The 24,690-nt window shown below is 39.7% G+C and overlaps 1 protein-coding gene across 6 annotated transcripts in view; it reads left to right on the top strand.

The window, feature by feature from the left end:
• Positions 1-273: 273 nt before the first annotated feature.
• The window catches only part of LOC121894278 (retinoic acid receptor gamma-A-like), a 51,273-nt gene continuing 26,856 nt past the window's right edge, over positions 274-24,690 (top strand). Inside the window, exons 1-3 of one of the 6 annotated variants that reach the window (XM_042406779.1) lie at positions 274-625; positions 5,721-5,808; positions 6,753-6,883. The gene's annotated coding sequence lies outside the window, so the exon portion shown is untranslated. Of the gene's footprint in view, positions 626-1,734; positions 1,777-5,714; positions 5,809-6,752; positions 6,884-14,638; positions 14,757-24,690 lie in introns of those variants that run through there. The other 5 variants (XM_042406778.1, XM_042406782.1, XM_042406776.1 and 2 more) reach the window with 5 other exon arrangements.

Here is a 24,690-nt window from a genome sequence, read left to right as displayed (position 1 = left end):
AATGGTATTTAAGCAAAATATAATCAAGAGTATTGTGAGAATCCTACAACTAAAATATGAACTCCACCCCTAACTTCACACTGCCGAACATAATTGCAGCAAATAAATAGTGTTTTTTAAATTACTCTACAATTTGAGGTGAACGTGTCGCAGCCTGTCCACGTGCCTTCCCTGCTCAAAGACAAAAAGTACACGAGCAGAGCGCATGTGCGAGGGCTAACGCCCGCGCACTCAAGCCGGAAACTGGCGCAGTCTTTGCTTGAGAAGTGACTGGCCTTTCCTGTATAGACGATCTTTGCCTGGAAGAGCTGGCACGTGCAAAAGGGCGGTGCTCACCGTGACTCCCACCGTCCTCCTCCGCAGCATCACGTTTTTTTCCCCTCCACAGATTGTGTTTGCTAAAAGCCGAAATATCGCTGCAGATTGGCTGAGACAACGTGAATGTAGGTCAGGAGCTGCTTGTGCAAACACGAGCATCGTAAAATAGCTCAAATGTGCCCAAAACTGAAGTGTCCTTACAGAAGGCACGGCAGCCACCTAGAGAACTGAATTTAGGTCACGTAGCTTACTCTTTGGAGGGTCGGGTGGGATGTTTTTATTCACAACCTTTTCATCATCTTGATAGGTGAGCTGAATGAAAAAAACAAAACTCCTCACTGCAGCCTTCAGCTTGTAGGGAATTAGGGTAACAGGTCATCATAAAGTGTGTGACAGCTTTTTAAAACTCATCACCTGCTCTGTGGAGTTCAGTATCCACAGAGCAGGATATTGAAATCCGTGTCAGTTCATTTCGGGGGATCTAATGATAGAGCTGCTAGAGATGCTTTTTACATTTTCATCATGACATTATTCGACTAATTCAAATTTTGATTCTGTCAAATTACATTTTAAGAATCCAAAATATTTGTCCTGAGCAGAAAATAGAGACATATGGCATGATTTTGTAATGGACGTGAGTTTGATTTGGTCAAATCTGGCGATATGGAACCCTTGTACCATGCCTTAATGCAGTACTAAAGAGGGATTTTAATTTTGTTTTTTTATAAGACTATAATTTAGGTTTTCTGTACACTAGTTTGGCATCAGATTTCAACAGACCCAGCAGATTTTTTGACTATTCAGATATGTAGAGTATGCTCAAATAAGACACAATGTCCCACTGTCTAACTGGTTTATTATATTTTAAAAAGTTAAACTGTTTAATAAAATAAAGATAATCTAAGATGCCTGTCCTTTAGATAAGACTGTTTTGACTCTAGTTAAGTATACATAATCAATAATTTAATTTTCTTCAGCACCTGAATCATGAAACAATTGATAGTAGGGGATCCTTATACATCTTTAGGCTTTATTAGTACTTCTGATTTTATTAAATACTCTACTTTCTGTTAGACAATACTTTAAAGGACCAGTGTGTAGGACTTAGTAGCATCTAGTGGTGAGGTTGCAGATGGCAACCAACTTTCCTAGGATGGCAAAGTCATGACCCGCTCTACTCTGCCTCTGACTGGCTAAAACTCTTTGCCTTTGTTGGTTGGGTTGATTAGGTTCAGGCATGAGGAGTGAGGTTGGTTAGAGTGAGAATTTCAGGGTAAGCCAATCAGAGGCAGAGTAGGGCGGGTCATGGCTTTGCCATCTGGGAAAAAAAAAAATCAACTCTAGAGCCAGTGTTTGGTTTGTCCGTTCTGGGCTACTGTAGAAACATGGCGCTGCAACATGGCAGCCTCCGTGTAAGAGGACCTGCTCCCTATGTAGATATAAAGGGCTCATTCTAAGGTAATGAAAACACAATGATTCTTATTTTCAGGTGATTATACACTAATTAATACATACTTATGAATATTATATTTCATATCTGCCAAGTCCGCTCTGCTAGATGCCACTAAATCCTACATAAATTCAAATTTTACTTTATAGGCATGGATATCACAACAGCAATATTGCCAAAGCATCAAGAATCAATGAAACAAAATAACATGTGCACAACATTATGATTGTTTTCTTTTGGTTGCCATGGTTATTTGTGTCATCTTTTTTCAATTGCCAGTTTATGACTGAGCCTGTACATGGTTAGGATCTGTCTCTGCTTTCTATCTCTGACAGTAGAGAGATATTCTGCCAGTTCATCATCTCTTAGAGCCAGATAACAGTCTAATCTACTTTGGCTTTTACTTTCTTCTTTCCAATGTTCCAAATAGGTTTCCTTATATTGTGTTATAATTTGGTTTGCTCTGATTGGTGTTTGGGAAGCAGTGTTGGTGTGAGACTGGTCAGAGTGTATCTGAGAGGGTCACTTAGTCTCAGCACCACCTGACATTGGGGACTCTTGTCTGGGCTCAGCTCTTGAATTTGGAAGGCTTTGGAACGGAAGATATGTCTAGGGGGCTGTATTTAAATTGATTAAAAAATGAAAGTGCTCTCTTTTGAGTGTTAATTATCAGTGGGTATCCACCTAATTCTGTTCTACATGCATTTGTTGGTGTTTTTCTGTATAAAATGTATCTGCAGAATTCTGCATGTAACGATTCTGTTCAAGATGTTCGTCTCAACAGGTATAGCTATGATGACTGAGTGGACCCCATACTTCACTGCAATACAGCACAATGGGCTGGATGACACTATAAAATATTTTAAGCCAGATTTTAATTGGAATTTGGATATAATAACATTTTCTCTTAATTGCATTTAGTACATTCGCTGCCATGTTGAAACTCCCTGATGCTGTTATGGTTATACCACAGTAGGAATAACTCATACTATGTTCAATGATATGATTGTTTATGGTAAACTGGTATTTGTTCTCCTGACATCTGGGCCGTTTTTGAAAAATCATGTCATAAGTTTTCTTCATATTTACTGCCAGGGCCCAGTTCTGAGAGTATTTTTCTACTATGTCCAGTTGTTGCTGTTGTCCTTGTTCAGTAGGAGACAGTACGGTGTTTTGGGAGGAAGCCAATTTGATTTTACTAATGATGAAGTGTTCGTCAAGAAAATCTAGTATTCTTTTATTTAGAATACTACAGAATAATTTACCTTCTGTAGACAATTGCTGATACAGATGCCATGGTAGTTACTAAGGTCTGTTTGTCCCCACTTTTATGAATGGAGGGAAATGAGCCCTTTGCACCAGATGTCAGGAAAACATCCTGACTGTAATATGATATTGAACAATATCAAACGCTGCATCTCCGGGGTGCTGCATTTGAGCACTCGATTTTTAATGCTGTCTGGACCACAAACTTTCCTCGGCTGGAGATTTCTTATCTGTGTGGTCCATTCTTCCCAAGTTATTAGGAAATCAAGGGGGGTTGTGGTTGTCTTTAATTGTTTCTTCTGATGTTTAGAGTTTTTCTTTCATAATACATTGATCTGAATTAATTAGATTGATGGGTATTTCTTTGTACAGATTTTCAAAATGTGTTCTCCAGATGTCACCATTTTGGATGGGTAATGCTTGTGGTTGCTTTGTGTTGAAGTTGTTCCACATATTGCAGAATTGATTTTGATTAATGGTGTTATTAATATCTTCAAGTTTCATGTGGGTATAATTTTTTGTTCCTAATTTCATTGTAACTAAACATTTAGTTGGCAATGTTTTTCGTTTGCTATTTTTCTTTTCTGATGGACTTGTATTCTTGGTCAAACCATTTATCATTGTTTTTCCTTTTAACAGGCTTCTGTTTTTGTTTTATAAGGTCAGCTGTAATAGCTTCCTTATGAAATATCATATTATTAATAATAATAAGTTTATTTATACAGCACCCTTCAAAAACAAAGTTACAAAGTGCTTTACAATAAAAACAGATAATGCAAGTAAATAAGATCCAAATCAAAGATATAGACAAGATACAATAAATTTAATAGTACAACAAATATCATCAATTAAGAAAAATCCATATGATAAAAGTGAGTCTTAAGAAGGGATTTAAAAGTTGACACCAAGTTTGCCTGTCTTAGATCTCCAGGCAAGGAGTCCCACAGCTGAGGGGCCTGAACAGCAAAGACCCGGTCGCCTCTAGTGACAAGTCCAGATTTTGGAACCATTAGTAGGGCCCTGCTGGAGGATCTCGAGCAGCGATCAGACTCATAAGGAGTTAGCAGATCAGACATATAGGCAGGAGCCTGACCATTCAAGGCTTTTAAAAACAAGCAGCAAAATCTTAAAATCAATTCTAAAACTCACAGGTAACCAGTGAAGGGCAGCAAGGATTGGTGTAATGTGGTCGCCTTTCTCAGTACGTGTTAAAAGCCTGGCAGCAGCGTTTTGTATCAGCTGCAGTCTTTGGATGTTACATCTGCTGGTACCAGAATAAAGTGCATTTCAGTAATCAAGTCTAGAAGAGATAAAAGCATGGATGACCTTTTCTAAGTCTGCAGATGAAAGGAATGACCTGATTTTGGTTAGCAGTCTCAAAGCAGGATTATTGATATCATCATTATATCATTAATATTATCATTACACACTGGTCCTTTAGAAACAGTCCCATACTTCACTACTAAGTATATTACACTACTAAGTAATATGGAACAACTTAAAAATGACTAGATATAAAAAGAACAAACATATTATTATTGATAAACATGTATTTCTTTTGAGCCAGTCCACATATTTACATCACATTTAGGCGAAACTGATGATGAATTCTGTTTTATGACCTTATTAAAGCAAAAGGGCATATGCTGTTGATGCCATGTGTTTTTTCGCTCAGCTTCCCATTTGATGCTTGCTCCACCCTTTAAGTGTGTTGAAGGGCCAAGTAAAAATAGTTTATAGCACACATCTTGCCAAGATATGAAAGCAATTTTCTTGTAATGTTTCGTAATACCTTGTGTCCCATACCTGAATTCACCCACTGTTTTTAAAATTGAATAATTTCCATGAAAATAAATGAGTAAATCTAATTTCTGCAGACCACCCTGGACCCAGGGACACAGGGCACCCTGGACCCCAATTTGAGAATCACTGAAGTAGAGAGATCCTCAAACCTGAGACAGACCTACAGTAGATGTGATTAGTAATTGAACAGCGCCTCTCTGTGGTTTAAACAAGCTATTGTGCAGTGGTGGAACAGACAAACGTGTCTACAGTTGATGACATTGTACTCAGCAAAGAATCAGCTCATCTGGACATGAAGAGTTATTTAGAGCATGTAGATGTGACTGTTGACTTTTGGGGTGTTGCATTTTAGCATACAATGAAAATGTGTCCCTTTTTGATAAATAGCAAAGGGAGATTTTTTTTGAAGAAGTTGCATGTTTGGCAGATACATAGTTCATCTGTGGGGTTTGAGGGACATCTCACTAATTGCTTATCAACTCATTGGGCTACAATAATGCCAGAGAAAACACCTCCACTCCTTCCCCTTTCCCTCCCAGAGCTTTGGCTATAAAGCACAGGACTTCTATTACCACAAGATGGCAGTGCTAGCACAGATAAAGTATGTGAGGAATTGGACTTATTTTCAGTGGGTTGTTTATGTAAATTCAAAGGTATGTAAGGCCTTAAAAAACCTCTGCTGTCACACACTTATAGATTTAGTACATTCACAGTCCTGTTCTATAGGGAGGTCTTTAAAAATATGATAACTCAATCTTCAATAACTCTGTTTGTAATTTATGCACACATTGTGCTGAGGCCGTCTGTTTGAGGGATGTCAAAACATAGCGTCACTTATGGCGTTTGAGTCTTATTGCTACATTTTTACTGCTGCAAGTGACAGCTGGGAGAATGAATCCAGCTGTGCCCAGGGCTTTCATCACCTACCAACTCCTCCATGACAAACTCAGATGTTGACAGCTACATTGACAGTATGTTGACAGTTTCTTAAAATGTCATATTTTGCCATATTACCAAATTGTTTCCCAACCACAAGGACACTTGTAACAGATGCAAGGGCTCACCTGCTGTCCTTTAACACGTGCTTTGACTTTACCCCAATTATACGAATATAGGAGTAAAATATCTAAAACACTGTTTAGTGCTTACGGCGTAGCAATTACTCCCAATCCATGTATGAGCCGATTTTTGGTGTTCCTTATGACATTAATCTTTCTAGTCCATTGAATGACTAGACTTTCACTACCTTGCTGGCTTTTAGCCTTACTATTATGAAATAGAAGCATGTTTCACCCCCTAAATCCCTAGATTGGATCAAGGAGGCAGTAAACTGTATCAAGCTGGAGAAAATAAGATACTTTACTAAGAGCCCCATAAAACTTTTTTATACAATCTGGAAGCCCTCTCTGGATCACATAAAATCACCGACACTGGTGCCTGATGCTGAGGAGATTAGTTGAGGTTATGAGTTTGTTTTTCTGTAAATGTAAAAAGAAACCAAAAAAAACCTATTTTGCCAAAAGAAAGTAAAATTTTGCCTATAACTATAACTATACGTGGTTTATAGCTTCTAAATAAGGTGACTGGGCTGTCTTCAGTGATCGCTCCATGTGGGAGTGTAATGTCATTGTGCCCTTTTGCACTCTGACTCCACTTTGTTTACCTAAAGATTTGAAGTGTGAACCAGTGTTTTTGTTATTTTTGACATTACAGAGATGCTTCAGTGCTCTACTGTTTTGATGGCTTCTGGTACTTAGATAGTGTACCGTATAGCAGACTCAAATGGGACAGAGACAGCATAAATAAACATGGAGTGACAATATAAATGCCAATGATATAATATGCACATAACAATTTGCATTGTTTCCACAAACTGCACAGTCATGTTCAGCCTTCTCTTACTTTTCCTTGACAGCTCAAACATCGCCACTAGCCCACTGACTCCCATCTTGTGGCTGAACAAGTATTGCAGCTTTTTCCACTTTGACAGTTACCATAGTGATGAGGACCATCAGGGATGGTGATTTGTTTCCCCTGCCAGGAGAGGTGAGTTTAAGCGATAATGAAAGGCTACAACAATGTGATAGACAGTGAAAACATAGGTATACAGTACCAGTTAAAAGTTTGGACACACCTTCCCATTTACTTGGATGAGAAAGTGTGTCCAAACTTATGACCGATAGGCCTACTGTATATCCAAAACACAGACAAGAGAGCAACTAATAGGATAAAATAAGTTATTAAATTTTATATTCCAAAACCAATTCTCTAAAGTGCTGACATCAGCCTCTAGACAGAAACACAGCTGGTAATATGAAAAGTAAAGTAATTTAAAATCTGAAAACAGTGGCTGGTAGTGAGTCCAGAGGCAGCAGACTTGGTGTGTAAGTGCAGGAAAAAGTGACTTAATGGGTAAGGCTGGTAGAGGCAAATTAGTGGTGAAATACCAGTCAGTCCAATATTATAGATGTGGTTATGTAGTAATCCTTGGCCCTTGTAGCTCAGGGCTTTAATGATGATGCCATATAGAAGCTGAGCTGGCCCCTGAAGGAGAGTGATGTCTTCTGGTATTGAAGGACCCCTGGAATACCATAAATTCATGGTAATGCAGAATCTGTCATTTAAGAAACTATTGGGAATTGTCACATACAGACTACATCACCACAAAGCCAAAACAGGTTGTCAGCTTCTAATGTACTCAGAAAGGTTCCTGCAAGCGTTGCTGCCACAGTAAATTCATCATTTGAGCTTTACAGTAGACATGACCAGCTTGGAGGGGAATCTTGCATCTTGCATCTTGCAGTTGCATGCATACATTAGACTGATAACATTAGAAGCTAAAGTGCAGAGACAAAAGAAGTGGCGGCTGTCTGTTTATAAAACGAAAACAGTGGAAAAACAGTCTCTGGGCCAAGAATGTCTCTGGAATAATTTCATATTATTTCAGATGATTTGGTCCAGTGATGCTGACATGAAGGAGACAAACTCAAACTTTTATGTGGCTTGTTTGTGTGAATAAAACTGCAACATAATCCATGTAATATGTTATTAATCCTAAATGAGAAATGTTCTCAACATGTTAGATGCAATGTTAAAATGATAACAAAGTAGAGTGGTATGTAAAAGGTGGTTTTGTATATGCAATGTGTTATTGTATGTTTGTTTCTGTTGTGTTTGTTGTGTTGTTTTAACAGTTTCATTCTATTTCATGTCATTTCTGAAACTGTGCCTGAAAATAAGCATAAAATGCCCGATAAGTAGAATTACTACAATGGTGCTCTGTTGTATTGTTATTAAGCCATGTAGCAACACTAGCAAACTAGGCAACAACTGGTATAAATTAAAACTAAATAATGCATGATTATCTATTTTAGCAGTGTTGAGCAGCCTATTTTCATAACCAAAACAAAATGTTGTCCCCCAGCACTGACGACTTGTGCAGCAAATGGCTGAAGTTCAGCAAAAAATGCAGTTTGTGAGTGTACAAAAACATATCTTAATTTGTTGCTGCCTGAAGTGAAATTTGGGGAATTTAATGAACAGCTGGTTAGAATAAAATGGACAGAACAAACACATTAGTAAACAACTACGATACCAGGAAACACTGTGCTGCCATCTGCATCGAGGCCTGCAGGTCATGAGGACACAATAAGCAACATTCAGAAACCATATCCATCTCCTGATAAACAAAAACAAAGCCAGTTTAGTACTATGATAGTAGCAACAATTTGTCTGATACTTGCCCCTGCTTACCCTCTGGAGCAATGGTTCTCAAAGTGGGGTCCGAGGACCCCCAGGGGTCCTTGAGGGGGTTCTAGGGGGTCTCCAGCAAAAAGGGGAATAATTTATTTTTACTGTAATTCCATCCATAAGTAACACAATGACAGAATGTATGACTATTTTCTCATCTAAAAGCAGAATTTTTATCATATGGGGGTCTTTGGTCTAATTTGTGTCAGTTTGGGGATCCTTGACTTGAAAAAGTTTGAGAACCACTGCTCCACAGGGCATTTACATTTTCTGACAGGTAGACAGCGTCGCAGTAGACCGCCAAGATCTGCTGAGATCTGTTGACAGGCGGCCTCTTGTGAAGAGGTGCCAGATTATCCCGAGGGGGACAACTCCATCCCTGCTTTATCCCAGCAGTTTAATGTATTGACTTTTGTTTTAGCACAGTGGAGACAGAGAGGGGAAAGGTTGTTTGTTGATGAGTTGCTGAGGGTATATAAAGCAGAAATCTTCTGTCTTCATCATAACCTTTGGTGTAATGTTAGTAAATCAGTCTGCAAACCAATGAAGATAAAGTCACACTGTGTTGTGAGTGCCATGACATCTTTGCATTATCCTGTTGTTTCTGTCGGTACCACTTTTTTTCTGCATCTGATCCCCATCTGCAGCCTCCGTGGTTGAGGTAATTATAGGCAACTAAAACTACGCAGTTGAGGGTAGGACAACATTGTGATCATGGTTAAAAGAAAACAACACTCTCCTCTCATTTCCTATCATGTCTTGTGTCAACAGGGGAAGGAAACTCAGTGGGGACAATTAGTGGACAGGTGAGATATGACAGGAACTGGACAACTCCAGAAAACACACTGAAAGTAGGGAGAGGCTGTAGCTGTGTCCCACTTCAGGGACTGGGTCCCCCAAAGCCCATATTTTTGACTGAATAGGTATTTATGGAATAACAAGGCCCTTGCTATAAGACGACTACTACCAGCTCAGCTGAAAAACACAGCCTTGTTTTGACTGAAGTTGGAGAATACGACCAGGTGTATATTTTCAACAGTATTTGCTCAGTATTTGTGCTCAGGTGGTCATCGATCACTGGTGAAACTAGCATGGATTAGACCAATGAAAAGCAATTGCAAGGTGTAAATAACAGAAGCCAGCTGTTTGTTGTTTGTAGCAGACTGCATACGTGGTTCATCAGGGTTTAGAGAAAAAAAAATAGATTTTCCTGCTGCACTATTTTCCAGTTGTCATCATGTGTTGAAGTGAAATGTCAGTGCTTGTAATGGAAACTTGAGTATCATGAAACACCATTTTAAAGGAATAGTTCATCATTTTGCTAGATACAGTTATGAGCTTTCTTACAGAGAGTTAGATGAGAAAATCAATGCCACTCTCATAACGTTGTTAGTTTAGCTAGTTAGCTTAGATTTACATGAAGACTGACACAGAAGGTATTTACTCTTTGTCGGCTATTTAAGGGCAACGTCCCACTGATCATCTTAAATTTTTCTGGCTGTTTGAGATGACGAGGAGCGCTAAAATGTAGTATTAGTTTCAGTCTCGGTGGACTTCTCATTTGGAGAACCTGGCCTTCAGCTCCACTGAAGGATTCATTATGATCTCTTGTGTGTGAGGCTAAAGAGGAAGGATAGGGAGATGATGCAGGAGCCACCATGACTCTTCTGATCCTTGTTCTCCTCCTCCAATTACCCGTCTTGATTTCTCTCTCATCCAATCATCTCATTTTCGTAGCGGTGCGCCCTCCAATCACCATCTGTCCTCCAGGCAGTAACACTTACATATCTGCTGTAATTAGACAATCATTTCCACATGTGGATCAAACTCCTTCAACCACTCAACCCCTACCTCACCCTCCCATCCGCCCACTGTCTCCTTTTTCCTCCCTCTGTTTTTCTTATTTCCCCGTCTCACACTCTACTACCCTCTGTGTGCCCCTTTACACTTTTTCTCTCCCCCTCTTTCCCCTCTCTTTCTGATTGAATTACCATAAGTGCAGGTCCTGGGCCAAAATATGCCAGCTTGTTCTGATTAAAACTGTCCTTGTTATACCAGAGACTTTCCAAATGGCTGTGAGCAGTTTGTGTTTTTGGGGGGGGGTTGGGAGGGAGGGGAGCGCACGCAGTTTGTGTTGAGAAGAAAAATGCAGCCAGACAACATTGCATGGCAAAAGATAAAGAGGTGGAAGCTCAAGAACAAGATGGGGGACAGAGTGGAAGGAGATGAAGAGTCAATGCGGTAAAGCGGGAGGGAGCAGTGGGGAATGGAGAGGGAATGAGACGGTAATGGTAGTTGACAGAGTTGAGTTCACAACAGGTTCAAGGTGACATCATGGTTGAATTTTGGGGAACATTTATATAGGAAAAAGTATTCGCTGTTCATTGAATGCACATGTACCCCCCCGCCCGTCCCCCCACCCAACCTCTTTTCTCTTTTCTTTCTTTCCTTCTCAACTTGCCCACAAACACTCAAAGCAAAAAATATGCAAATAAGGCTTCGGAACTTGAAAATTAATTTTAGGTTAGCAGCTTGTTTGTGTTTGCATGTGTGTATCTTTTTGTATGTTTTACACACATTTTGCCTGTGCTTGAATGAAAGAGCCCCTTCATTTCTCAGTTTTTTATAACCCCAAACTGACAACTGCTACCCAGTGTGTCACTCCTTCCCCTTTTTTCTCTCCCTCTTTTACTCCCTTTCTTCCTTCAGTCCCTCATTTTCTCTCCTGCTTCGCTCCCTATTTTTTTGCCTGCAAGTCTAGCCAACCCGCACCACTGGTACAGTATGTTCTTTGTGTGTAGGCATGTTTAGCTGTTTGAGAGACAGAAAAGACATAAAGGAGCCTTGGGACCCGAAACGTGTTTATGGTGTATGCGTGGGTGTGATTATATTTGTGTCAGCTCTTTTTCTTGCCTGAAGAAAATTAAAGCAGGGAGTTGTGGTGTATTAAAGGTTCTTTGTATCTCGTGTATGTGCATTTTCCGCGTGTGTGCGCTCTGGTGCCAGTGTTTATCGGCTCGTGGGCATTTGCCAGCCTTAATACGAGTCTAACTCTGTCTTTGCCTTTCTGCACGCACGCTTGTATGTTTGTGTGTGCCCAAGCAAGTGAGTGAGCTTGTCATTCATGCCTGTCATCCTCTGCATGCCTCTCTATGCACCACGGAGCTTCACATGACATCAATCTGAGAGCAGTTGGATAGTGATCTCATTACCAACAGCCTGTTGCTGATTAAAACCTGCCGTCTGCACCCCCCCGCCCCCCCCCCACCACTCTTTCTTTTCTTCTCCCTCCTCTCCGTTCTCTCTCCTGCTTCCTTGTCCTTTGCTCGCCCCCCACCCCCCCGCCTCCTCCCCCCCTCAACTCACCATTCTGCGGTTTCTCCACTGCTCGCTGCCAAAAAGGGCCCCAATTCAAGCTCTGCAGAAAGTTATAAGCTCCCCTTTTTTCCTCGTCAGTTTTTCTCCATCATTTCTTTGTTCTTTCTTCTCTGCTGTTCATCTCTAGGCTGTTTTTATCAGAGGCAGAACCTCTAATAACCTACCTGCAGACCTCATTGAAGCCCCTCTCATGTTCTTTCCCTGATTCTGTGTCAGTCTGCTTTGAGACTCACCAACAAGAACAAATGTGGGAGAGGATAAAAAAAAAGTGTGTGGATGGATGCATGTATCAACATGTGGATGCATGTGTGACAAAGAATGCTTATTACCACCCCATTGTTTTACAGTCAGAAATACACAAATGCTTCTCTCACACTCAGCCAGATGTCATACACTCACCCGTTCTTTGTGTATTTCACTGACACAGAAACACAAACAGCAGTAACCTTTCACCTCCCTCACTGACACTGTTGCTGAGAAGTGTGGCAGTAACCCAGATGATAACAGCAGCAGACCTGTGTATGTTGGGGCAGTCCCTGGTCCCTCCATATTTGTGAGCAATTTGATCAGTAAAATATGGTCCAAGTCAGAGGTCTAATAGCTGAATATTCAGATTTTGGCACATTAAATGCAGACTGTATTTATGTTCATATATTCAATGATTTAGCTACAGTAATAATTCAGTAGTGTCACGGTTAAAGATGACACTTGTTTTCTTCTCCTTTATATGCATTTAAAACCTAATTTTGCAAGTAGAATGAATTATAGTGCTGTCATAGAGTAAGGTTTTGCATTGTTTTGTTCCATTCTGTATGGAAAGTCCCAACTAGGGCTGCAACTAATTATTATTTTCATTATAGATTAAAAGTGTGTATTATTTTCTCAATCAATTGATTAGTTGTTTGGTCTATAAAATGTCGTATATGGTGAAAGATGTGATAATTTTTCCCATATCTCAAGATGATGTCCTCAGATACTCCCATACTTGGGGACAGTTATTCATAGATATTTTTTGTATGACCCAGACTTAAACGATAATAACATGCTTGTGATTTTCTTGAGCCACTTTATGGACAAAGCGCATAAAAAAACATAAACAGTTTCCAAGTTAACATGAAACTGACGTCAAGGTGTCAAATACTGTTATTCCAAGTTTCAAAACCACACTACCCAGTGAAGAAAAAAGGAAGAAAAAAAATTGAGGTTTTGTCTTGACGCTTGTTTTCTAAGACAAAACAAGGCTGTTGCTGTCTTGGATCGGCCTGAAGTGGTTCGACTCGCCACTGAGGCCAGTCAGTCAGACAGTAGCAGACAGTTTTATCTCTGACATGAAGAGGCAGGTAGCTCTGCCCCTCAGGGGCCGACTGGCCAGGTTTGATCTCATCACAGATCAAATGTACTGTATCTCCATTAAATGCTTCCTTACCAGAAAACCACTGGGTTGATTTGCTTAGGAAAATCCTGTAGGAGGAAAAGAGTCCTCTTCAACTGATTTAAAGGTGCGGAAACCGTCAGGAGAATGGCCCTTTGTACCTCTCAGGCTAGGCAAGATGGAAAATAGCTCATGGTAGTTTGCATTTTGGAGGTTTAATGAAGTCATCTAACATATATACCAGGCTCTGAATGACTTCCAGAGAAGATATCTATACTGCGTATTTGTAATGTACATCATAATCTGCACACTTCTTCCACACATCTTATTTGTAGCACTTAAACTGTGTTGTGCGCTTACACAATTTGTTTACAGTTGTTTACTTGTGATCATGTGATGTGGTCTGGACAGATTTAATTCATCTTGTTACATTAGTTGTACATAGTTGTACGTAGTTGTTACATTAGAACATTTCTAATGACACTAACAAATTCGCTATTCATGTTGTATTTCCAGTGTTTCAGCTATTGTTTCATTTGCACTGAGAGAGAGTGTATTTTTTTCCCTTATGGGATATTTAGTCACAATAAAGCCCTGAGTGGCCCTTGTTTGGCCCCAGGCCCCTGGACTCCCACATTGGCTGGCCACCGTCCCAAAGTCAAGGCATTGTAAACATGGAGCAAGAGCCAAGGGCTGATACTGATATCCCCAAAGGTGTGCAGCCTTCTGCAGCATGTGTGTTTGTATATGTCTGTGAGTTAATGACTGTTTCATTAGGGCGGCTGTGTGTCCAAGCATGCATGCTCAGCTCTCCTCGGTGTGTTAGTGTGGACCTATCTTTGGATGGTGAGCAGAGGAGGAACAAATTTAGAAATTCAAAACAAACAGTCACAGAGTTGAAATCCAACAAAAGAGTGTTGACTGACAGTACAGTGCAGAGGAGTGGAGGTAAAGAGAGAGACTGTGAGACAAAGAAAGAGAGAGAGAGAGAGAGAGGAAGAGAGGGAAAGAGAGGGGGTGGGCAGCAAGTTGAAACCTAAGCTTTCTGGACCCTGTTTTCCCTTCCTTCGGGCATTCTGTGGCTGGTAAAAAATGTGCTGTATATTTGAAGTGTTGGATCACGTGACAAAGGCAGGGTTTGTGAATCAAAGTACACAATGATTTCAGGAGGAGAGAGAGAGGGAGAGGGTGTATGTTAGTAAGAGAGAGAAAGAGAGAGAGAGAGAGAGAGAGAGAGAGAGAGAGAGAGAGACGGGGAAAAGGAGAGTGAGGCGGAATGCAACAGGCTGAGCTCAGTCGTCGATGTGAGAGGGACTTCTGACTGACAAACACAACTACTACGCTCCTTCTCAAGCTCATTTCTCTGCTGACTTACCTTCACTTACCAGCAGACTGTGCCGCGTTCACATCCCACATCTGGTAAGTTTGACTTTCAATTCTTTTTTTTTTTAAAGATGATCTTTCATTTCCGTATAACTCTAGTCTTCAGACGGACAGAGGACATGTCAGAGCATGAGTGAGATGCGTGTGTTTCTCTTCTCTCTCTCTTCTCACTCTCTCTCTCTCTCTCTCTCTCTCTCTCCCTCTGTGTGTGTGTGTTGATGTGTGTGTGTGTATGTGCATGTGTGTGTGTGTGTGTGTGTTTCTGGGACAGCATGAGTGAAGAGATTGAGTTTCCTGAGGACAGCTTTAATTGAGAACAGAGATTTTTTGAGAGAGGGAGAAAGAACAACAGAAACAGCTAAGGAAGGGAATGAAAGCTGATCAGCACTTGCATGTGCTCCGGGGCCGCTCCATGTGAGGAGATGAATGCTTACATGTGTGTTTATGTGTGTCCTCATTTGTTTGCCCCAATGATGGATGCACACGACTGTGTTTATTTCTGACTTCATAAACCCTGATACACAGTTGCTGAAAGATTATGATCACTACAAAGGTCCTCTACGCAAAAAAAGAAAAGTTAGAATGGGATCAAAACTTTTAAAGAATGGCATGAATAAGAGATGACGTATGATACAACACACTACAGAGTATTTTCTCTGCTTAGTCACTACACTGAACACTACAGGTGAGCTCGGTAACCGTCAGAGATTTTCCAGCAGCAGACGAAGTGGCTGCTTTAGCCTGCGGGCTCTCAGCCAACAGACTGGCTGTCAGACTTGATGGATCACTCCATCAACATCACAAATGGCTGAGTGGGTCTGGTATACCTGAGTATGTACACACTCAGTCACTCATCCTCCCTGAAGGTTATGTAAACAAGTTTCCATCCACACAATTACATAAGAGGGATGGAAACATTAAAATAGGCTGCTCCGGATATCACAAGACAATCTGTTGTGTGTCTGATCGCTGCGGCTGCTGCTGCTGCTGCTGCTTTGCATTACGTGTGTGTGTGTGTGTGTGTGTGTGTTTGTGTGTGTGTGTGTGTGTGTGTGTGTGTGTGTGCAACAGGCATGGATGCTTAAACTTACTGACCCCCTCATATTGAAACACAGGCTCTTTTTATACAGTCTGTGAATCATTTCAAATAGCATTCTTCGTGCGACGTGCGCTAAATAAATACAGATGTATTGCTTGATTGATGACTGTGATTAAGATGCTAAGTGCTTCTTTCCAGCTGATCCGAGCCGCCCCGCTAACACCATACTGCTGAGCGGCCACTCTATGCTATGCAACGCAACGCAAGGCCCCGCTGCGAGCTATTCTCGCAAACTCTTGACAAATCTGTTCCAGATTAATTTTCCTTAATGTATGAGGGAATGTTCATCAGCACATCCGCAGGGATAGGTGACGAGTCTACAAGTAGGGCACAAACAGCTGGGTGTAAACAGCACATAATATATAACAGATCACACTCTGGAAAACAGAGAGTGACTCACTCAATCTAAACATAACTTCTCTTCTCTCTTTTGGTTTCTGTCTGGTTGAATGGGTTTGATTTTGTCATCACTTGATCATTTTCTCTGTCAGTGGACATCTGTGGAGTGTCGGCTCCTCAGTGAACTCTGGTCCCAGGTCAGACTAAGCTACTAATACTTAACTTTCTCAGCTTATAAAATATATGATTTAGGGTGGATGCATCTGCTCTTGGTTAAGTCATTTTTTTTTCTTCTTTGGTTTCATCATTTAGAGAAGAAACTTTGTATGTGAATGGTTTTGGGTGTGTTGGATATGACTCTTTTAACTGTTTTACCAATCTCATCTTTGTTCTCTATGCTTTTCAAGAATGACATCCCCTCAGGCTGAGAAGGCTGTCTGGCTCCTCTCTTTTTCTGTCTCCTGCTGTCTGTCTCACTGACTTCTTTCTCCTCTATTTGCTCAATATGAAAAAAAAAAAAATTCTTCTTTGCTGGTCCGTGTCAGCTGAGTTCGATTTTGTTCGGGGGTTGTTCTCTTGGTCGTTTCATATAAATGGAAACTTGGAACTTCCCAAACAAAGACCCAAGCGTTTGCTACTTGTTTTTTTGAGAGCTGAGGACACAAATGTTTTCTTGTTCTGCAGAATTACATATTGTCCGTGGAAGAGTTATTTAGAGAGATTTTGGTGAGAGCCATGCACTGGCTGTGGTTTGGTTTGACATGCCCAATTGGCTTCAGAGATTTGGAAGTCACTTGTAACATTCGTTGTTGCTTTCGCTGCACTTTTTCAAAAAAAATTCAAGGCTGAATGTGTTTCAGTGTGTCCAAAGAGTTTCTCAGTATGTTTAATCATGGCCTGAGGCTGCTTTTCAGCACAGGCTACAAGTCCTTTAAACACACTTCTAATCCCCTCTGTAAAGGAACAGCAAGGCACAGATCGTGTCAGTCACTACACTGAGTCTGTGTGTGTGCGAGAGAGGGAGACGGTGGGGGGTTCACAGGGTTTTAGACTCACTTTTCACTTTAATACTAAATGAAAAGCTGCCTACTAAATGCCTCAATTAGGCCTGACCCATGGCCGGGCTCCCGAGCCTGGAGCGACAGGGGCTGACCCCGGCTTCGACCTGGAGACCTTCTGCAGCCCACAGGGTTGGCTCCACATAATGATATCATTGTGTGTTTTATGAAACATTACTATCAGCAACATCATCCCCATTAGCACCGCTAACACATAACTCACACTGTGTTATTCCAAGTATATTGAACAGTTTAGAGCTGTTTACAAGAGTAAAGCTATAAGTTATTGAAGAGTCAAGTGACACTTTCTGGTAAAGAGTGAAAGAAGACTGTTTTTGTGGAGAGTGCCTGTGGGGATTTTCTACTGGGTGGAGATTATCACTGTAACTCCATTATATGCTGTAGTGTAAGTGTAAACATGTGTTAATTGCATTTTTAATATGGACCTTACATCCAGAAGTTGTTGCCAAGGTAGCAGCTAACAGCAATCCACATTAACAATAATAACAACACATTTAGGGCTGCAACAAAAGATTATTTTTATTCTTCATTCTTCATTATTTTCTCAATTAATCAATGAATTGTTTGGTCCATAAAATATCAGAAAATGGCAAAACCCAATATGTTTACTTTATAAGGTACCAGTCAACACTGTAGACTGGTGCTGTATATACTGTATATCTATCTACTATCATAACAGAGTTAAAGAAACAGCAAATATGCACACCGAAGAAGCTGGAACCACTGGATTTTGATATTTTTGCTAAAAGAAATTGGTTTAATGATTGATATTCTATATTGTTACCAAATGATTTTCTGGTGACAGATTAACTGGTTAACAGACGAACCATTTCTGCTCTAAATACATTTTACTTACAGAGATCTTTTCTAGATACTTATAGACACCTTACATAAATAAAAAACATAAAACTAATAAACAATGAGAATATACATCATATGATGAATTGAAAACCTATTGGATTTATTTATAAAGCTCAAAATTTGCAATACCCTCTCTATTACATCCTCCGTTAGACAGTAGTTTGTAGATTTTTTTAATATGAAAAGCTTTAATCGGTGGTGTATTTTATGGAAACATTCTGTTTTAGTTTTTCCAGAGCAGACGTCACAAATTACTTTCATAAAACGCCATGGAAGTCCATGTGGTTTGTCATGTAATTTTATTGACTCTTTATTGATTCTTTGTTATTTCTATTGATGGACTTCTTGCGATATTGAGGATAGTCTTCCAGCATAACTAGATGCTTTTGCTGGGAATTGTGGTTGTGTTCATAAACATCTCTAAAGCGTAATCTGTGATTCTCCTTTGGTAGATTTACTGTCGATAGGATTGAAGACTGTAACTCCAGTTTTGGATGTAAAGGTAAAGTTAAGCCATCAATGTAGTCAAACAAATTATTAACTCAGTCCCCCTCAGATTTTAGAGGCTCTCAGTTAAACTGAGTGAAGAAGATCCTGTTTACTGGAAATCATTTTAATAAGATGAATGTCTGACAATCAGTGTAAAAGAAGTTCGGAAAATAGATATCAAATATTGTTTTGGGGCCTAATACATACATCTGTGTGTACATTCTGGACTGAGCTAACAACATAATGGCTCGCATCAATTGAAAATATGTGTTTACCACAGCCAAAAACATTATGCGGTCATAAAATGACTGTCAGACAACTGATGCTTTATGGCTCAGCAGTGTTTGTATTCCTCAAAAGACATTTTTACCCGTCAGTTTGACATAAAATATAGTATGGCCATTTGTTGAAAAATCTAATTATGTTGTTTGTGGGTGATGGTGTCTCTGTTTTTTCTCCTCTGTAATGGTTTCTGTGTGTCAGGATGTGCATTTTCTGCTCTATGTTTTCAGCACAGCTCATCTCTGGCTTCATTCTCCAAGAATAAGCCACATTTAATTGTGGTTTTATGGTTTAAAGCTAATTGTCCCTGCTGAAGTTACATTTTTCCCTGCATTTGGGCTGTTTTTGCACTCAGACTGCCCTACAGTTCACACTGTCCTTTATAGGTGTCATACATATGAGACTATAGTGTTTCAAAAGTAGACACTGTGTTTTTTACGTTTGCTCCCCTACATACGGTTTCTGCAAGCTGAGCAAAGCCATACGTTGTTTTTAGAACAGAAACACAAAACTCTACACTAATCTTTAAACGTGTCTTTGTTGTGCAAGTGGCTGAGTACATAAAACATTGACTACTTGCTTGATATTGCACTGACGATTGCAAAATATATTTCATAGAAAGCACAGCAGATAAGCAAAGCTCATATCCACAAAAGAACGACACAACATGACTGAGCCAACAAATTCAGAAAGACACTTTACCATCGAATACCCGCCTGTTTTCCAGCTTACTCACATCGTACTGGATAAATTCCACACTCTGGAAATTTGGAAACATGACTAAATAGTTGGGATGAGAAAAAACACAATTTTTTATTTTCTATTTACTGACAGGAGGCAAATTGAAATGCAGAGTGAAGGACGTTTGGGTCCATGTGGCCTGTTCTCAGTCCAAAGGATCAAAGTGTGTTTCTCATCAGATAAACAGTCTTTTACAGTAAAGTCTTAGAAAAGTGTTCACACTCTCACTGGGGTGAACACGCTTTTAAGGACAGGGAAAAAAAAACAAAACAACCCATCATCATGTAATCCATCTGATATGCTAGCATTGAGGACTAATCCACCACATGATCAAACAAAATAAAGGAGATCATTGTACAATGTGGAGCAGAGCATTCATACCCCCTGGTTCTAGTTTGTAGTCACTGGAGTTCCTCCAAGCATTATTTATTTATTTATTTATGGTTTATTTGATAGGGACAGATACAGCGCACATAGTCAAAATGAAAATAGCTATCCGATGCAAGGATACATAGTGTTTACGGCAGATTGCTAATTTGCAACACCCGTCGCTGGAAGGGCTTTTGTGAAAGTATGAGATTAAAACAGTGATGTATAAAGAAGGTAAACTGAGTACAACATGATACAGTAAAGCACACATTTAGTAATATAGCTACAGAAAACTAGACATGGATACAGGTTTGTTGCTGATTTAACTAGGTAGCTCTCTTAAAAGTGGTGAAGTTTGCAGGAAATTTCAAATGATCAGGTAGCGAATTCCAGGATTTTGCTCCTTTGACATAAAAAGCTGTCTGAGCAAAAGATGTTTTGCAGAATGAGACTTTATAGTTGCCGCTAGAAGCTGCTCTGGTGGATCTGCTGCGGCTCTGTAGACTCTTGATGTAAACACAAGCTTTACATAATGAAAATCAATAAAGTTTGCAAAACTTAAAATCTTTAATTTACTTAAAATGCAGCAATGATGGCACCTTGTTTGCCTTTTGTGCAAGATTTTCAAGGCCTGACTTTAAAGACTCTCTATGGATTTGATTACTGACTGGTTGGCCTGGGACCAGATAGTAAAACCGTTGGACAGATGTGAGAATATCATTGAATTTAGACACAGCGAGACACAGTCAAATGTCAAGCAGTTTTTTATCATCTTAAAACAGCTAAGACTTAATCATCAAGCATCACTGCGCTATGTCACCTCTGTGTCACCACAGTTTCAGTGTTTCCATGTTAACATTTAGCTTGAACTGTTTGTAATGTTCTACCTAATTTCTTCCATAATTCAATGCTGTACTGTATAAAGAAATTTTCTGTTTGAACTCATAAAACCTGGCAACGTGCTCATTTTTCTGTCTTATTACACAATTGGAAAATTCCCTATTGTGCAACACATCTGTGAAACTTTGCCATAAAAATACAGTGTTTACCTCAGTCAGAACTGTGTCAAAGAAATGATTGTTGACTCACAATTAATAACGCTAATCATGGTTCCATTTATAACTAGTGTAATGTGGAAAAGAGTGGAACCTGCCCCTAATCCTATATCAAGAAACCACACAGAATGAACACAGATGTACTTTAATGAGTTACTTTTAATAAAGAATAACTTGGAGAGAGTGACGAAGCAAAGAAGGAAAACTAAGTTCAGTGTTTTAAAACTTATGCCGTTACCGCTTTTCCATGCAGCTAATTAGTCTAGTGTAATGAGACCATCTGTGTTTGTCAAAGATGTTTATGAGATTATGTTTTGCCAGATGCATTAACCTTTTACACTGATAGTCAAGTGTACTGCCAGTTCTAAACAAGTATTTTTTATTAACTTATGCACCCTGAATGAGCTTCATTCTCCGAACTCTTTAACCATGGTCACAGTTCATCCACTGACTGAGTGACACAGACTCCCTACAACCACACATTTCTCAGCTAAGAGTCTCATTATACTATAAAACTTAACTGTAATTCTCCAGTCTTCTATTTCCCTGAAAACATTGCACCACACTATCTCCAGTTGTGTATTTAGCTTTAAATGTGCATTTCTATGTGACCAACAGGGCATTTTTTCATAATGTGCAGAAAAATCCAACTGAAAATGTAACCAAAAGACTTAATACACCAGAGAGACGTAAAAAAAAAAGAAGCTGTGTTTCATATTTACTGCCATAATGTCACGCAAGATTTTTTATTATGTACTGTACGTAAACACATAAAAAAAGAGTTAGAAAAGTGATGAGTCATTAATTATAAAGCAAACCTGTCAAAGTCAAAGAGACGTTGTCTGGACAGAGTCTAGTAACACGGTCCAGGATACGTCCACACTAAGCCAACTAAATATGAAAACGCATCGTTTTCTCAGCATTTGGGCCCACTAAGCAAGCATTTTCTTCACCATTAGTATTTTACAAATAAAGATTCCCGAAAAGGATAAGTCTGAAAATGACTATTTTAGATTATTCTCTTGATTAATTGGTTTGTCTATAAATTGTCAGAAAATAGAGAAAAGTGGCCGTTAACGTCTTCAAATGTCATGTTTTGTCATATCAACAGTCCAAAATCCAAAGATAAGTTTACTATCATGTATGACACAGAAAAGCTTCAAATTATCCCATTTCAGACGCTGCAACCAACAAATGTTTGACATTTACACTTAAAAAATGACTAAAACTAGAAGAGTGCACTCAGTGGAGTGCAGATCTCCACCAGGTGTGTCTGGAGGCATCATGTATAGTCTCGGATTTCTTTAAGATGCATAGAATAGTGTGATGGTTTTGTAACCGGGTTTCCTCCTGGGTTTTTCCTAGCTGTATAAACTTAATAAGCTAACAATAAACAGGGCGATAAGTCCAAACTTCTCGATATAAACATAGTTATTTATTTAGAACATTTTGTTGTAACACATCACACAAAATAAAACCCCTCCCTCTCAAACAAAGAAGAGTTGAATCTCACTCAGTTGTCCCTCCCAGCTCCCTTACAGTCAAGATGGTGATGAAACTAACAAAAACAGGGATTTATTAATCTCGTATTGTGTTTAACCTTAGTGGATCATAATATATCGGGTATGTAATTAATCTGCAGATGCTCCTGTTCAAGATGAGACCAAACTTTTCAATGGATGTCAATTTTTGAGCCACAACAAAGGCCAAAATGTGGCCTGTAACATGTTCGTTGTTAGTCTAGCCGATTGCCGGAAATGCCTTTTGCTGCAATTGTTGTCACTTGCAGCTTCTACCGGCCGGTTAAGAGAAGTAAGGAGTCAGTGGTACAAAACACATTATACAATAGGCTTTTCAACACTTGTGAATCACTGGAACTACGAGAAGTCCTTGAGCATAAATGTGCACAAAAAATATCAGGCTGATGTGTCCAGCAGTATGAGAGATTAGCTGCAGATACACACACAGACACACATGACTGAACACATGATCTCCTCCTGGAGGAGATAATAATGATTCTGTTATCAAAATAGTAGCTGATTAATTTTCTGTCGATGGACTAATTGATCAATTGATTAATTGTTGCAGCTTTAATTTGCATGACATCTTAGTGAAACTGTTCTTCAGGTTAACATGTAGCTTTTATGATCTGCAACCAAATTGCACATTTTTTTCTTGTTTCATTGTCTGTCAACAGAAATAGAAGAATATGTAAATGTGAACTACTAAATGATAGATTAGGCTGTGTAGGTGATCACAGAGAGCAGGCAGAGAATGAATGGAGGTTTAACGCCATTAATCGTCACTCCTCCTCTCTACATGTCAAAGTGTCCTTGAGCAAGACGTTGAACTCCAAATTGCTCTGAATGTGTGTAGGGGGGGAAAAAAATTACGTTGCTTTGGAGAAAAGTGTCTGCCAAACAAAAGTAATGTTCGTAACAGGGCTTTCTGTCTGACTCCTGACCAGATGCTGGCTGTGAAACACAGTTTTGTTGTTTGCAGACTGAAATAGGACGAAGAGGAAAAGTGTTGTGTGAATGTAGTTGTTTTCCTGTTTAAGGCGTTTTAGTGTGACTGTGGATCTTGTATGTGTGTGTATGTGTGTTTGTGTTTGTGTGTGTATGTGCGGTTTCATAACTGTAACCACAAGCTGATTTGGGTTGGAAAAAACCATAAAATTTAGTCACATTTAAACTCAGGATAACCAGATCCAGATGATTCTCCTAATAAGCACTTAAAACTTTTATTTAAAAAAATAACAATGTCATTTGAACTGATGGACAGTGGAAATTATATGAAAACAAACAAAGTTGATAATACTGTATTTAGTTGCTTGTTGGAAAAGACAGTGAGATGGAAAGCCCCATTGTTTTTACACCAAAGCTGTTTTTAATCCCCATTGTCTGGGAAAAGGGAGCATCAGATGTATGTTTGTGTGTACATGTGTGCGTGTGTGTGTGTGTCCGTGTGTCAGCAGGACCAGGACCAGGTGACCCAGTCTGACCTGACCCAGCCAGGTCTCATAAAAGCAGCATTGAGGCCTGGAGGCCCGGAGACACAGCACTGCTTTTGTTGCCCTACCCAAGGTGTATTCCCCCTGGAGGGAGAGCAAGGGGGCGGAGGGTGTTACTCATTAGAGAGAAAGAAACCATTCCTTGGCTTGGGCGCACATTATTTCATATTTTATTACTGGAAATAAATCTCTTTCTTTATTTTTATGTATGTTTTCTGCCCGCTTTTCACCCTCCTCCCATGCTGCTTTACCACAGTCCGTTCTTTCTCTTATTAATCCAGTTTCCAGTATGGCTCTAATTAATAGGACTCTGTTCACGTCTTACACATGGCCTGCCAGATGCTTAAAACTCTCTTTCTTTCTTTCTTTCCCCTCTATCTTTTTTTTTCAGCTTTCGACACTTTATTTTTTCTTCATCCCAATCCTTTTATACATCTGGCTTTCATACTAGTGATTTAGGTCTTTGAATTTGATTGGTTAAAGAGTAAACTTGAAGTCGAGCGACTCGAAACCTACATCTGTGGAAGGATCCTCCATCCTATATTTACTCCTCCATTCTTCAAGGTCAATTGCAGCTTTCAATGGTGCTTCAGCATGTGTGAACGTGGTGTGTTTTCCACTGATTACTTGCCCATGAACATGA

This window comes from Thunnus maccoyii, chromosome 3 (assembly GCF_910596095.1).
Source record: "Thunnus maccoyii chromosome 3, fThuMac1.1, whole genome shotgun sequence".
Lineage (NCBI taxonomy): Eukaryota > Metazoa > Chordata > Actinopteri > Scombriformes > Scombridae > Thunnus > Thunnus maccoyii.
Note: the sequence above shows the minus strand (reverse complement) of the source record. Positions and strands in the feature narration are given on the sequence as shown.